Source organism: Eleutherodactylus coqui, chromosome 5, assembly GCF_035609145.1.
Source record: "Eleutherodactylus coqui strain aEleCoq1 chromosome 5, aEleCoq1.hap1, whole genome shotgun sequence".
NCBI classification, from domain to species: domain Eukaryota; kingdom Metazoa; phylum Chordata; class Amphibia; order Anura; family Eleutherodactylidae; genus Eleutherodactylus; species Eleutherodactylus coqui.
This window is the reverse complement of record NC_089841.1, coordinates 115747981-115763290: the sequence shown is the minus strand read 5'-3', so window position 1 is coordinate 115763290 and position 15310 is coordinate 115747981. Positions and strand designations below refer to the sequence as shown.

The 15310-nt window shown below is 47.1% G+C and overlaps 1 protein-coding gene across 2 annotated transcripts in view; it reads right to left on the bottom strand.

The window, feature by feature from the left end:
* The window catches only part of FER (FER tyrosine kinase), a 202114-nt gene that overhangs the window by 172308 nt on the left and 14496 nt on the right, over positions 1–15310 (bottom strand). For both annotated transcript variants that reach the window (XM_066603044.1, XM_066603045.1), the window contains exons 2-3: positions 12417–12499; positions 10414–10496 (exon numbers count right to left, since the gene is read on the bottom strand). The gene's annotated coding sequence lies outside the window, so the exon portion shown is untranslated. The remainder of the gene's footprint in view (positions 1–10413; positions 10497–12416; positions 12500–15310) is intronic.

Below are 15310 nucleotides of genomic sequence, written 5' to 3'. Positions count from 1 at the left end.
CCGACTTTACCCAAGACAAGTTTTGATCAACCTATAACTATTTTATTTTTGGCAAATTGAAACCAAATGATAAGCAACTTATCACTCATCACCCTGTCAGTTGCCATGTTGACAGTGAATGACTAGAATTTGAATCCACTGTTTCGATTGATTATTCAGCCGATCATCATCCCATAACAGTTTAGAATGAGTTCTGTTGATTCTTCAGAAAAAAGGACGTTACAGTTTTGAAGAGGACATGCTCATTTTAAAGCCGGAACTACAGCCGCTTGAAGTAGTGCTAGGAATATTTTATTTACAGCTGTCACTTTTCAGTCAGTGCGCAAAGCAAAGAGAACGTGGGAGAGGGGACAAGCAGGCAGCCAAGAAAACTTGGGATTCTCCTGTCTCAGGAGAGGGGCGACATGGACTTTACTTCACATTATCACAGAGCACATTTACTCTCTCCGTCACATACGGGGTTCTTTTTCCCCAGAAGAGGAGTGAAAAAAAATATGAAGGACTTGCTCATCTAATCACCGTTCTACCCCATTTAACCCTGAGGATGCTTAAGTCATTGCTGACCGCAGCATCTAATTTTAAATTTTAAATTTCCACTTACATGAAGCTTTAAATATTGTAAACATACACCGAACATAAAAAACCTGCACATAATTGTTATCGCCACATCCATTACAAACCATACTATGAAATAGTACCTTTATCCAGCACAGCTGTAAACCGTAGTAATAAAAGCTACAAGATGTCCTTCAAAAACAATCCCTCGTACAGCTTTGTCAAAGGAAAAATAGAAAATCATCTGATCTTGGAATGTGGTGATAAAAAAAAGTTGTTAAAAAGGTCTCATATAGCTACATTGACAAAAAAAAACAAACATCAACTTATGAGCGCTAAAATACAAAAGTGTAAATTATTTACTGGTTTCAAAAGGCTCGAATTGGTTATGTCACTAAAGGGTTAAAAATGCAATTAAACCGACTGGGTTCTGTGTCAAATATTTTTGCATGAAACAAATTCAAAAAGTACAATAAATGCAAAAGAAAAAAAAAACAACACATTTTTGGGAGGATTTTCTCTAATTAATTGTGACTGTCGGGTAGATAATAAGACGGGCACAAGCTTGTGTTCTTCCAGGGAGCAGCAGCTTCTGAGTCACAGAGTAACACGATACATGATTATAGCAGCTTATGTCTCTGAAATGCTCCATTTAATAAGCTATACCACAATCCCATTAGTCCTGTAATGTAATTAGCGAAGGCCTTCTGCCTTTTACGTATAAGGGAAACAGAGTGCTGGGCATTAGCTGGCAGCAGACACTTCCCTATATCCACAGCAGGGGCAAGAGCAGTGCCCCCTGATGAATACAGCAGGCTTAACTAGTCATCCACTGTGCTAAAAGCTGCAGCATCGCTACTTTCCTGAAGTGATGCAAAGCGGATTAAAACACAAAATGCCTCGCATCTGTGGGGACATCGCCCGTGTGAAATTAGCCTTAGAATATGTTCACATGTATTGAAAAACTGCATCAAAAACCTTGCCAAAACCTGCACCATACGTGAAATCGGGGAAAAAAAATATCACACCCTTTTCTCGTCTGTTATCATTGGGGGACACAGCAAAGACCTTGGTATAGCTTCTGCCACTAGGAGGCGACACTAAGCACAAAAGTGTTAACTCCTCCCACTAGCTATACCCCTCCTGCAAGCAGCATGCTAGCTCAGTTTTTTGCTTAGTGTCTAGGAGGCAGGACTGTCTCTCCTGCTGAGACTATTTTTTCTTTCTTTTGCATTTTTTCCATTTTTTTCCCGGAAGGCCAGGGCATAACGGGGAGGCAGGACTCTCCCCGTTAACCCACCGAGGGCGGCGAACAGAGGTGATATGTAACCCTCTGTTGTCTGCCGGGCCCCCTCTGAAGAAAAGGAGGCACACTCGGCCACCAAACTGAGTGTGACCCGCCAGCCATAGAGCCCCCCTTATTTATGGTCCGGCATCCACTGCCCCACCAAAGGCAGGCGATGATGGGGAGAAGCTCTGCTGGAGCCCGGGAGCCACCCTACATCACGAAGGGAGGTAAGTATGTGGGTTTATTTTGTTATTGCACCCGATGTGCGTTGCGCTGCTTGCTATGTCGCCGGCTGCGCTACTTTGTTCCCCGTTGCGCTGCTAGTTATGCCGCCTGCTGCGCTGTTACAGGGCGGCTGCGGCTTATGCCCCGCAGCGCCGATGTTTATGCTGCGCCCGCGGCTTAGCTGCCGCGGCGGTAGGGTGGGCCGCCCTTTTAAACTTGACGCAGCGTGACCGCGACTGATGTGCTGTCGGCGGCCGCCCACTTCCAGGGCAGCTGCGGCTTAGGCACTACCTACCGGCCACGGCCATTTTGTTGGGTCCGCGGCGGCTGTGTTGGGCACCCCGGCTGATGTGCCACTGGGCCGCCCGTACTGTCTGCTGTGCTGCCGGCCGCCCGCGTCTACTTGTTGGGCGGCCGTAGCTGATAGGACAGCTGGTGGATAACGGCTGATGGCGGCCCCCCGCGGCTGATGTGCCACCGGCCGCTGCGAGGTCTCCCCCCGCGGTTGCTGGAGCGGCCGGTGTGCTGCTGGCCGCCCGCGGCTGATGGGACGCCGGTCGCCTGTGGGTGACGGCCGCGGTTGATGCGCGGCTGTTGGCGGCCCCCCACGGCTGATGTGTCTCCGGCCGCCCGCGCCTGTTGATGACGGCTGCTGCTTGCGCTGCCGGCCGCCCGCGGCTGGCTTTGCCGCGGTCCCGGCGCGTGCCGGCTGCTCGTTTCGTGCAGGGGCTCCTCGCACCGTCGGCCGGGCATGCAGACGCCAACGGGCGTTTGAATTTTTCCCCGCCAAGCGGGCGTTTGAATTTTTCCCCGCCAAGCGGGCGTATGTATTTTTCCCCGCCTAGCGGGCGACTACCCTGTGGAGCCCCGCGTCCCTCTTTCTGTAGCGCCGCACAGCCGGTTTGCCGGCCCCACTCTCCGTGTCGGCGCAGGGACATTTTAGAATCACCTCCAAGCGGCCACGCTCTCGGCGCCACGCGCAGCAGAACAGGCCACGCGATTTTTAGAGGTTGTGCACCAGCATCGCCCCCTACAGCAGCGTTGGTCACATGTTGCCGCCGGTCAGGACAGCTGGTGGATAACCGTATCGCACGGCCACCATTGCCTTGCTGCTGAACAGATTGCGTAGCTCGCGACGTTCGGGTGTTCGATTGCCATAGGCTGGCGTATAATGCTACTGTGCGACCCGCTTTGCCCGCAGGCAGCAGCTGACCACTCCTTACGCAATCCTCTCTGTGAAACTGAGGTCGCTGGGACCCCTTCCGTACTACACACAGACTATCGGTGGCTCCCTGGTCGCTGATAGCGCCCCTATTACCCCTTCCATACAGAAGGAGTACCGCACAGCTAGCCATATCTACTCCGGACCAGGTTGAGCGTTGCCTGACGGAAGCTCCCCCATTGCCCCCCTGCAGTTCCCTGCAGCCAGCAGTACCGCGGTGTCTAAGTCCAGGATGACACGCGGACAGGGCGGCCAGAGCCACATGCCAGGTGTGCTCTCGCTACAGCTCTATATAGACTGACAACAGTGTGCGAACTCTTGTCAGCATTACTCGGGGCTCGCTGACTGGATTCATCATTCCCCATGTCGGCTCCGCACCGGGTTGAGCCTTACATGTCGGCAGCTCCCTTGTGGTTCCCCCCGCGGTCACATGTACCATAGTGTCCGCGTCCAGGAGGACATGCTGGCGGGGCGGCCAGAGCCACATACCAAGTGCGCTCGCGCTGTAGTTCGAGATTAAGCAGAGAGAATCTCCTCTTACAGATAACAGTATGCGATCTCTTGCCAGTACTCGCACAGGGAGTCTCTGGACTCATTTTTCCTCATGTCTGTGCCGAATCCGGTTGAACTCCTCTACAGACAATCGCACCACAGTGTCCGTGTCCAGGAGGACACAATGACAGCGGCCGGCAAGGGTCACATACTATGTGCGCACTCGTTAAGGAACGAGACTACATCCAGCTGGAGAATATCTTGCCCGACGTACAACAGGGTTCAAGGTGCTTGTCGGCAATACCCCAGGCGGCTGAGACCGGGGGTACTTCCATGCCCGAAGCAGCGCATACACTGGTTTGAGCAGGAGTCAGCTTCGTCCCCTCAGTAGTTTCCTGCACCCTGAGTCGCAGTTCGGGACAGAGCCGCATATCAAGTGCGCTCTCTGCTGCCGTACTGGTCTACAAGCTGATTATCAGCGGTACCCCGGCCTTGATGTTAGGCCTGACCGGGTTGCCCTGGCTTTACAGCTAGCCCCCCCGCTTTTTCCTGCAGGCAACCAGACCGCTATGCCCGATGCCGGGATAGCACGCGGACAGGGTCCGGCTAGTACCACATCAGTATGGGGTCTCGCTATTGTACGAGAGTTGCACAACATGTCTTGGGCCTTGTGTGGAGCAAGGTGTTAAGGCAGCAGTATGCAGGCCAAAACTCTTAAGGAAGTCAAACAGCCGTTGGGCTTCCTTCGGTCTGGCTAAGTCTTGTGGTACCCTTCTGAGGAATATACTATTCTCAGGAATTCTGTGAACACGTCGTATTCACCTCCACCCCACAGAAGCTTACGCTCCAGATGTTTTTCACAACGGCTAGCCTCCCTGGAGGGACCACCTGCAGCTTCCTACAGGCAACTTAGGGCGATCTACGATGACAGAAGAGCCGCATACTTTTTAGGCCCCCACCAGACAGAAGTGACGCAGGACGCCCCTCCGGCGGCACTTTATAATGCCGAGTTCGTTTCTTTCGGGCGTTCTCTGAACCACAAGGCATGTGTACTCTAGGAATCATGGACCGTTAGTTCTACAGCCGTGTCAGTAGGACGTGGCTAGCTCTCTGCAGGAGACAGCTCCTGCGGACCCTGGTGGGGTGCAGAACAGGCCACGTTTCTCCCATTGGGGATGGGGAGACTAACCGTAGGAGTGCTCGGTGTTCTAAACGGTCGCTAGTGTCGGTTCAAGTGTAGAGCGCTGATCCTCAGCAAACTAGGCCCGCCTAGTCGCTTGCGAGACTGATTGCGCATAGGAAGCTAAAACGTCCAATGGGGATTAAGACTGACAGATCCAGCGACTCGCTGCAACTCTCCTGCATTGTTCTCCCTGCATTATGACTTGCAGGACAGCGTAAGACAGTCCATACTTGTACTGTCTGCAATTTTAGGGTTCCTCCATCCCTACTGTGGAGGTTTCCTCAAAGGGATCAGTGAGTCTCGGACCAGTGTACCCTTGCTGCCTTGTGCGGTCAATTTTTCTGTACTTAGTGGAGTCACACGGTTACATTGCATCCCAGCACGGGGCCAGCCCTAGTTGATCACGAATGGGCAGAAGTCCTCGCTAGCCCATGGGGCCATGCAGAGGCGGACGCCGTGGGCATGGTTGCAGAATCATGGAACCAAACTTTTTTCTCTCACGACCCTTTTTCAAGTTACAGCTAATCAGACAGCCGACGCCATGGACGGAGGCTTTCAGCATATACAGCATCAAGGTCATACGGCAGGCCTTCCAACCGTGGTCAACACAGGAGTCCAGCATAAGACGGTTGCATATCTCAACAGGTCGTTCCTCCACTGGCGTCTGGAGTCGAATGTCCCTTCATCACGGAGGGACGGTGTAGGTGAGATTGAATACCTGGAGGTATACGGGACCTGACTTACAACTAAGTCGCCTGGTAGAAGGTCCACAACCCTGATGTTTCGGCGCCTATGGCTCCACAGTTTCATCTTCGGATGCCTATTGGGTACGGATGGTACAGGAAACGGTCGTTATCTACCCGCTGTATGGCCTACTGCCGGTATCAGGATCCACTTCGGTGAGGTATCGGTGGGCACCTTCTCGGTAGTTCCAGGGAACGCTCCAGGGCAGGTTTCTCGGTTGACTACGCCGAAGTTCCTCGTGCAGGTAGCATGCTTCAGTCACGCTGGCGCGCTGCCGGTAATTCCGGCAACTCCGACTGGATCCCTGCTTTTCCAGAGTGGACTCCTTACAATGACTCTGCCTTGCAGCAATTCAGCAAGGTCATATTCTCAGGCCGTATTATTTGGAAGCCGTGTGCCTCGTCCGAAGCTCCTTGTCTGGGTTTTGTTTTTTTCTTCCCTCAGAGGGTGGATGGGGCTGTTATTTAGGCCCTTTAGGCTCTGTCTGAGCATGCGGGATACCTAGCCATCCATTAACGCTGGTCGCAGTTGAAGGACAGATTGCGTCCTTACACATGCGACGCCTTCTATTTTCCCGCCCCCTTGGGTACTGCTCTAGAACGTCCCAAGGTCTTTGCTGTGTCCCCCAATGATAACAGACGAGAAAACAAGATTTTGTAAGAACTTACCGTAAAATCTCTTTCTCGTCTTGTTCATTGGGGGACACAGCACCCACCCAGTCTGGTATCGGAACTGTGACGTATACTCCCTAGGGGAGGGTCCGCGGTGCAGTCGCACACGGTGTTGGAATGAGTTACAGTTCGTGAGTATGGTTATTTATTATCTATTATTGTCATATCCTACTGGCTGCTCCTACTGCTTGCACACAAACTGAGCTAGCATGCTGCTTGCAGGAGGGGTATAGCTAGTGGGAGGAGTTAACACTTTTGTGCTTAGTGTCGCCTCCTAGTGGCAGAAGCTATACCAAGGTCTTTGCTGTGTCCCCCAATGAACAAGACGAGAAAGAGATTTTACGGTAAGTTCTTACAAAATCTTGTTTTAGCTATGTGAAAGGGGTTATCCAAGCAGAAGAAAAAAAATAAATAAATAAAAAACCTCCATCAACGCCAAGAGTGGTGGGAAAGCATAAAAGAAGTCACACTCGCCTCACCCGATTCCCATCACTCACATTTCACTTGTGCCCATTTCCCAAATAGTTTTCAATCTGTGTTCCAGCGAAGCAGCAAGGATGTCACCGATTCCAATGACCTGTGATCTCTGCAGTCCATCACTGCCTCTCTTCGGCTGATGATTAGCTGCAGCAGTTACATGTGCGTTGTCAGGACTTTATCAAAGCTGCAGCAAGGGACCGGAAAAAGGGAAGCAGTGGGCGATCACGCCAGCAAGAATGGATTCCCATGTTCTCCAACCGCTCTGACCTGGTTGCGATTTTTTTCTATCCGATAATCCCACGTAAAGAGAATACCAGCAACATGTTTGTGTCTTACAAAATGACTTCTCACAGAAAAGACTGGAGATAATCTGTACAAGATTGGCTCCCTGGAAGGGACATAGCCTTCTCTAATTATCAGCAGCACTTAGAGTAACCGTAACACATTGTTTTTATTAGATGTAAAACTGAATCGCTCGCTTCAAGTTCTGCTGTAGAGCGCCAGCAAGAGCGGAGAACACTATGCTCTGCCTTTGGGTACATTAGCTGAGCTTGGGTAACAACTACCTTTTACACATGTCAAGCATACACCGGAGAACAACAAGATATTTACCGTATATTCCGGCATATAAGACGACGGGGCGTATAAGACGACCCCCGACTTTTCGTCTTATATGCCGGGAATACAGTGTGAAAAAAAAAAAAAAAAAAAAAGAATGCTTACCTACTGCGGCGCTGCTGCAGGCTCTCGCTCCGCCACGCACGCTGGCAGAGCATTGCTTTCTGCAAGCGGGGCTTGAAATCCCCGTCTCCAGAAAGCTAATGCTCTGATTGGCTAACGCAGCGCCAGCTTTCATTGGCTGACACCGTTTGAGTTAGCCAATCAGAGCATTAGCTTTCTGGAGGCAGGGATTTCAAACCCAGCTAGCAGAAAGCAATGCTTTGCCGCTGTGCACGGGGCAGAGAGAGCCTGCAGCAGCGCCGCGGGAGGGGCGTATTCATTTTTTTTTTGGACAACTGTATACCCGGCGTATAAAACAACCCCAGACTGCAGAGCAGATTTTTCGGGGTTAAAAGGTAGTCTTATATGCCGGAATATACGGTACTACAACAGCCTTTAAACCCAGACTTTGTTATCCAGTTTTCTTAGGTCACTCTCACACATGCGCTTTTTACTGCGGCGTTTGGAACACCACGGTATAATGCTCCCATAGATTTCAATGGGGCCTCGCAGACATGTGCTAAATTGCCACGATTGACATCCGCCATCTGCTCTAAAAAGGAGTCATTAGCTAAGCCTAGAAATGAATTACAAAAGCAAAACAGAAAAACTTGCTGTGGCGTTTGCCACGTTGGTCTCCTATTGCACAGGAGTGGGGACAGATTCTTTCTGCTGTCATTGACTTAACCCCTTAGTGACTGAGCTTTTGTTTATTTCTATTTTTGTTTCCCCCCCCCCCCCCTTAAAAGAAAAAAAAGTAACTCCTTTATTTATCCATCAACGTAGCTGTATGAGGGCTTGTTTTTGCGAGAGGAGTTGTATATTTCAATGGTACGATTTCATGTACCATATAATGTACCGAAAATCTTTTTAAAAGTTCTACGTAAAGAGAAATGGAAAAAAAATGAAATTCTGCCATCTCTCAGTGCGTCTTGTTTCTACGGCGCACAAACCGCAACAAAAATGACAATAACTTTATTCAACGATTACTACGATACCAAACAGTTTGTGTTGCTGTATTACTTGTATTTTTTGTTCAAAAAGATAATTTTTTAAATTTTCTGCCGCCATCTTCTGCGCGCAATAGCTTTTTTATTTTTCCATCGATGCAGTTATGCAAGAGCTCATTTTTGGGGAGACGTCCTGAAGTTTGCGTTGGTCCACTTTTGGAAAAGATTAGACTTTTTGATCGCTTTTTATTGCATTTTTTCTTGGAGACAGGGTGACCAAAAAAGTGCATGCCTGGTGTGTGTTTTTTTTTTTTGCCAACGACAGTCATCGTGCAGGGTAACTAATGTGTTATTTTAAAAGATTGGACTTTTATGGAAGCAACGACACCAAATATGTTTTTTGGTTTAGGATTTAGAATCTTATTACAAATATGGCAAAAAGGGAGCGATTTAAACGTTTATTGCTTTTTTTTTGTTTTTGCAATTAGTAAAACTTTACTGATTTTTTTTTTTTAATCCCCTTAGGGAACCACAGCTTGCGATGCTTTGATTGCTCCTGCAGTGTGATGTAATGCCATAGTATTACATCATACTGCGATCTGATAGGCAGTCTGTCAAACCACCCCACGGGCACAGCTTGATAGGCATTCTGCCATGACAGCCCTGGCGCCTTTCAGAAGGCCCCTGGCTGCCATGACACCTGCACGGCTTTTTCTGAGCTCATCGTGGGGGTGGCGTATGGATTTAGATGTCCATGTCAGAATTGACAGCAGCATTTAAAGGGATTAACAGCCCTGCAGCTCATCACAGCTGCTGCTGCCAGGTGTCAGCTGTAAGAAACACCCGTATGTGTGAAGGGAGCTCTTCATACAGGTCTTGCATCTGCAGGATGTAAAAACACTATAGGGTTTTCCCAGCTCATCCAATCATGGCTGAGATGGGAATAGTAGTCCCAATGCCATGGTTTATCCAAGACTGGACTTACAGAAACGGCTGCATAGGCTGTTCTACTCAGTTTCTTTAACTCCTGTAGAAATGAACGGGCATTATAAAGACAGCGTAGCACAGCAAACAATGCTACTAAACTATATCCAAAGCCATCTCTATCCCAGAGAAAGGTGGGACCCACATCATACGTTTATGGCAAATCCATGGGATTTGATTGACGATAGAGATGGGAATATCCCTTTAAGATGTCCATATAGCTCGGCTAGCTGTCTGCTGATAGCTACCTTCCCGACATCTTCATACTCAATAGCCGAGAGGAAGAAAAGCCACTGCCAAATAATAGTTTATCTCCCAATCACAGCTCTGCTTTCATTTCATACTCTGCCTTTAAAAAATGAAAGCTGCTTTGCAGTTAGTTGCTCTTGGCAATAAAGACCATTTTTATTATAGATAATTTTATAAAATCGCCTTCATAGTTTCCATAACTTTCACATTTAACAGTTATCATTCCTGAATAATTACGTATTTGGTCGTTTAAAACGGGTTTTAAGTGTTGGTCCTCTTTGCAAGCAATTCATCATTTGCCTAAATAGCAAAAATTGTCTAGCCCGGTGGCAAATACAGAACCCAAATTTAGGGTACCTGATCAGGTGAGATCTGATATTACGTGTAGAGCGCCGCTGCTGTATATTAGCCAAGACAACCAAAGGGCACCAGTCTATCAATCAGTTACTAATCAGAACAGAACTGGCACACAATACCCGCCGGGCATCCTACAGTCGCCTCAGCACCCGTACAGTCCAGAGGGAAGTAGTGCATTGCCACACTGATCAAGTAGGGTAGGGAGAGAGAGAACATGCAGCTAAACACATACAAAAGTTACAGTAAATACATCCAATACATTTTTCAGAAAACCAAAATCAAAGTCTACTTACTTTTCACTCCTTAATAGCAGCTGGATTTGGGTCCACTCCAAAATCCACTATTTAAACAGTTTCTGGTGATTTCTGCCGCTTGTCTATTTTAAAGGAAAAAAAAGAAAGCATGACATCACTAAACGGTTTGCTGAACTACAGTCATTTCCCCTGAAGTGTGATTTTTATATATTGTACTTCTCTAAAAGCAGTACTGTCACATAATGCAGACACCACCGTTAGCAGCAGGCTGTCTGTCGGCGTTAGATTTTGGTTTATCTACTAGAAACACAAATGTGTGATCAGGCATGTAACGGGCCTAGTGGTCACATTTGTACGTCTGTTTCCTTTATTTTTGATTTCACGAGCCATGTCGAAGTAGCAGACTGGGGGCAGCTGATTAGGGACTGGAAGGGTCTCAAAGAAGAGCAATATAAAACTATAATTCAACTTTTTGATTTTTTTTTTTTCAGTAAAAAGCAAACACAATTTTGGAGATGTGTTTTTTAATTTTTCTTTATCATATAAACGGGAAAGGTTGTTTTTTTTAACCTTTTACTTAATTTTAATTTTTGTAATAAAAAAGTGTTTGTTTTTTTATACTTTTTTTTAATTCAAGTCTGCAACTTGCAATCGCTCATGGATTATCTTGACTAGGCTTGGCTTGGCAGACAATGAGCCATGGCAACACTGGAGGTCTTCAAAACTGTGCCTGTGCGAGCACCTCATGGAAGTGCCTCTGGTGGAGGTTACCAGAAGCAAGGCTTGTTATAAGCAAAATAAAGCCATGGAACATTAATGACTTGTGAATGTCACATTTTCCATAAATAATGTAAATGACTCACATTCTAACATCTCACAAAGCTTTGCTGATTTATCAGCAGTGGTGGCGAACCTATGGCACGTGTGCCAGAGGCAGCATGCAGTGGCCTCCCTGCTGGCACACGTGCCAGCAGCTGCTCACCATGGTAGTGAATACCGACAGGGGTGCTGAGGCTCCCCTGCCGGTATTCACTTAGTGGCGCTGCTAGCAGCGCTGATCCCGGCGCACAATGCGACGACAACGTGCAGCTGGGATCCTCCTCCCCCCTCCCCTGAAGTCTCCTCCAAGGTTCCGCGAGAGCAGAGGGAGGTGGTGTCCGGCAGCACACACTGACATCCCAGTGTGCACCTGGGATCAGCGCCGAGCAGACGCGCTTTGACGAGGCGGAGGGAACACTACTGGGGCTGGTATTGGGGATACTAATAGTAATAGTGTCCCCTATATCTGCCCCAGCAGTAATAGCATTACCGCTGGGGCCGCTGTGAGATGTCACCACTACCGCTGGGGCCGCTGTGAGGGATAGTGGTGAGGGTGGGGGTCCACTATTACTGCTAGGGTATGTTTACACATGGCGGAAATGCTGTAGAATGTCCTCAATGGAAATTTCCGTGGCAAATTCTGCAGCATTTCCGCATCCAAAAAGCTGTCAAAATCTGCATGCTGTGCATTTTGAAAATAATAATAATAATGATAATAATAATAATGATAATAATAATAATGATAATAATAATAATGATAATAATAATAATGATAATAATAATAATGATAATAATAATAATGATATATATATATATATATATATATATATATATATATATATATATCACATGTTATGATAAGCCCCGCCCGCTGATGTGTTGGCACTTTGCGATAAATAAATGGGTTTTGGGTTGCAGTTTTGGCACTTGGTCTCTAAAAGGCTCGTGAACACTGATCTAGGTTAATATTTAAAGAGAAAATCCCTTTCAATATCCTTTAGGTTTCCTCTGTTCCTTTTCCAGAATGTCAACAGTGGCATCCTTCCCTTCTGTGTAAGATCATAAATGTGCCACTACGCATTGCAGCCATCTGCATATTCCCATCTACTACATCCCACAAATGAACTGATCTGCATCACGTGGACACATTTTGTAAGCAATCAGAGGGACAAAGGCAATATTAACAGCCTGAAGACAGTCTTCCCATGAACTACATACCGTACCTAGTTCATTCATTTCCTTGCATGCTGAGGCTGGTGTCTGTAGGGCAAGGAGGAACTTCAGACTGCTGGATGAGAATTCCTTTCTGCAGACAGAGGAATGCAAGTGTCAGTAACATCCGTCCACCAAGCCTTGCTTCAGGCTACACATTCACAATGCTAGGGACTGATGAGAGATGCATGTGTGGAAAAAATACATCATGGCACACATTCACAAAGAGGACTAGTCTTCCGGAGTGACAATGTACTGGCATCCTTAGAAGAGAAATCTAACAGCTACAAGAAGTGCGTATCTACATGGTTGTATTAGGATGTGTCCGATAGGATCACTCGGAGAACCCTACGCGGCCGCACAGTAACTTTACCTGCACTCCGTTTTAGATGGAAGTATGTAAATTATTAATCAGTTCCAATCTGAGCCACAAGAAAAATTAAAAATGGTTGTGTTTTTATCACATGCTGTATTACATATGTACTTTTCCCTATAAGCGCTGCTTCATGGGGGCGCGATAAAGATGGCACGTCAAGCATACGCTGCACATTTAGTGCTGAAAATAAGTACATATTACAGTACAACTAAGCGGATGCGAAGTCATGAAATACATCCACAAGCTGCAGAAGAAATCCGTAGGGCAACTTGACTTATGACTGCACTTTATTTATGCTGTGGTGGGTGAAATCCACGCCAAATCTGCACCAAACATATGGAGATTTTACCACATATTCACTGCAGATATTCCTGTATGGATGTAGCGGTGACAACCTGAGTGAATGCAGGTACTAAAACAAAAGGTTCCAGTGTTAACGGCATTCTTTTCTGTCAGACTCGCCCCCTTTATGTCGGACGCCGCGTAAGAAGCCAACAGAGAATTAGAATTTCATGTGGTCTGTCAGGCTCCACCTGTATCCGTCGTGTGACAGGTCCGGCGTATAATGTGGTTTCAGTTTATGATCGGTGTACTTTAAAAGCAGCTTGACACCCCAGTAAAAGATCTAGAAAGGAGTTACTAACAGCAATATAGGAGATCATGAACAGTAAAGTTTCTTGCTGATAAGAACGGATGGTTTCTGATAGGCCGATCGCAGTAACACGGAGGTTTTAGCACTCCGATACACAGATCAGAGTTGCAGGGCTTTTCTGATGCTCAAAAGAATTTTTAAAAATTTACAGATGGCAATTAATGGTATAAAATAGATTGAAAAGAAAAAAAAAAGAAAAAGGAAAAGAAACACATAACATGATTAACCTTTCCAATGACCTCCCCATATAGTGCAACCACTCCACAGAGAATGCGAATGGAGTAGAATACATGTTGTAATTTTGGTTCAGTAGAAGAGCCAACCAAAGGGGCCAATTAGCCAATACAGTCTAAGGCTGCATTCCCACAAACGTATACTGGCTCCCGCCCCCTCTCTGCCTCCTCTCAGCCCCTCTGCACTATTTGTAATGGGGAGAGGCGGATCGGGGCGGGGCTAATTATCGGAACTTAGCCCTGACCCGTCCCACCTCCTTTCATTGCAAATAGTGCAGAGGGGTGGGGAGGAGGCAGAGAGGGGCGGGAGCTCAGTTCCTGCTCCTGGCTCTTCCACCCCCCCCCCCCCATGCAGATGATGACGACGTATATCGGCTCGGCGTGAAAACCGAGCCGATATACATTCGTGGGAATGCAGCCTAAAGGCCCATTTACACGGGCCGATGATCGCTCAAAGATCACTCAAAGACCGTTTGAGTGACAGCTTTGAGCGATCATTTTGCATAAACTATTAAGTAGCTACTCAGCTACTTAAGAGCAATTAGGTGTGCAAATGAAGCCTTAGCTGAATGCAGTTAATAGCCTGAGGGCCCTTATCTGCATTCAGATCCTTTGTTCTCCAACAGGAAACAAGACTATCAGCACTCCCCATGAAGAACTGCTGATAAGGCTGAATGACGATTTTTAGTTTGGACTGAATGTAAGGAACAGCTAGCAGTGCACGAAAAGTGCACGATGGGCACACATTTAGACGCACCAATTACCGCTAAAACTATCGCCTTTTAGCGATCGGCTGGTGTAAATGGGCTTTAACAGTTAGCCTGTGCAAACTAAAGGTAACAGTAAAAATACGATAGATCACAGTAGCTTTGCTGAATGACAAATCTGTCAAATTTTAAGACTGTCTAGTCTAAGTTTAGAACACCTTCTAGCTGCCTTTGTTTAAGCCAAAAATTGGTACAACATTTTGATACAATTTAGGCCATCATCCCTTTTGAACAAATCAGAAAACCTGTCTAAAAAGTGCCCCCCTCCCAAAAAAAAGACATAAGTGTGGCGCAAAACATGCAAGACCGTTTTCAGACACAATTTGCGCTAGGAAACGATCATATTGCGATTGCTAAATAAGCCCAAATGTGTTAGCGTCATAAATGGTGAACTACTCATTCACAGGCTCTTATCGCTGAGCAGTCAGCACAAAGCCATCGCTGGATCGCGGGCTGGTCCTTCTGTATAAATGCTCCTCTCTCAGTGCTTCACATAGAAGCTGAAGCGCTAAGCAAGAAGCCTGTGATCCAGCAGTGAAGGCCATTAGCATAAACACTCTGCATGAGCGCAATCGTTCTTAGCGGTGACGTCAGCACTCATGCAGTCATTTACCCAATTATCGGCCGATGTAAAAGGGCCATTAGACAACTTGAACTAATAGAATTGCTAATGTGATAACTAGTAAAAGTACAAATCACATTATTTACCGAAATCCCTTTTAGCGCCGACCACTAGGGTGTCTCATTGCCTTCCAATTATGTATCCGTTGAATGTTGTCATGTGAAGTACATCTCTAGTAACAGATATGACGGAGAATAAGAAGTGAAGAAAGGTGATGAGTCATGCTGCCCAGAGAAGTCTACAGAGAGAAAAGTC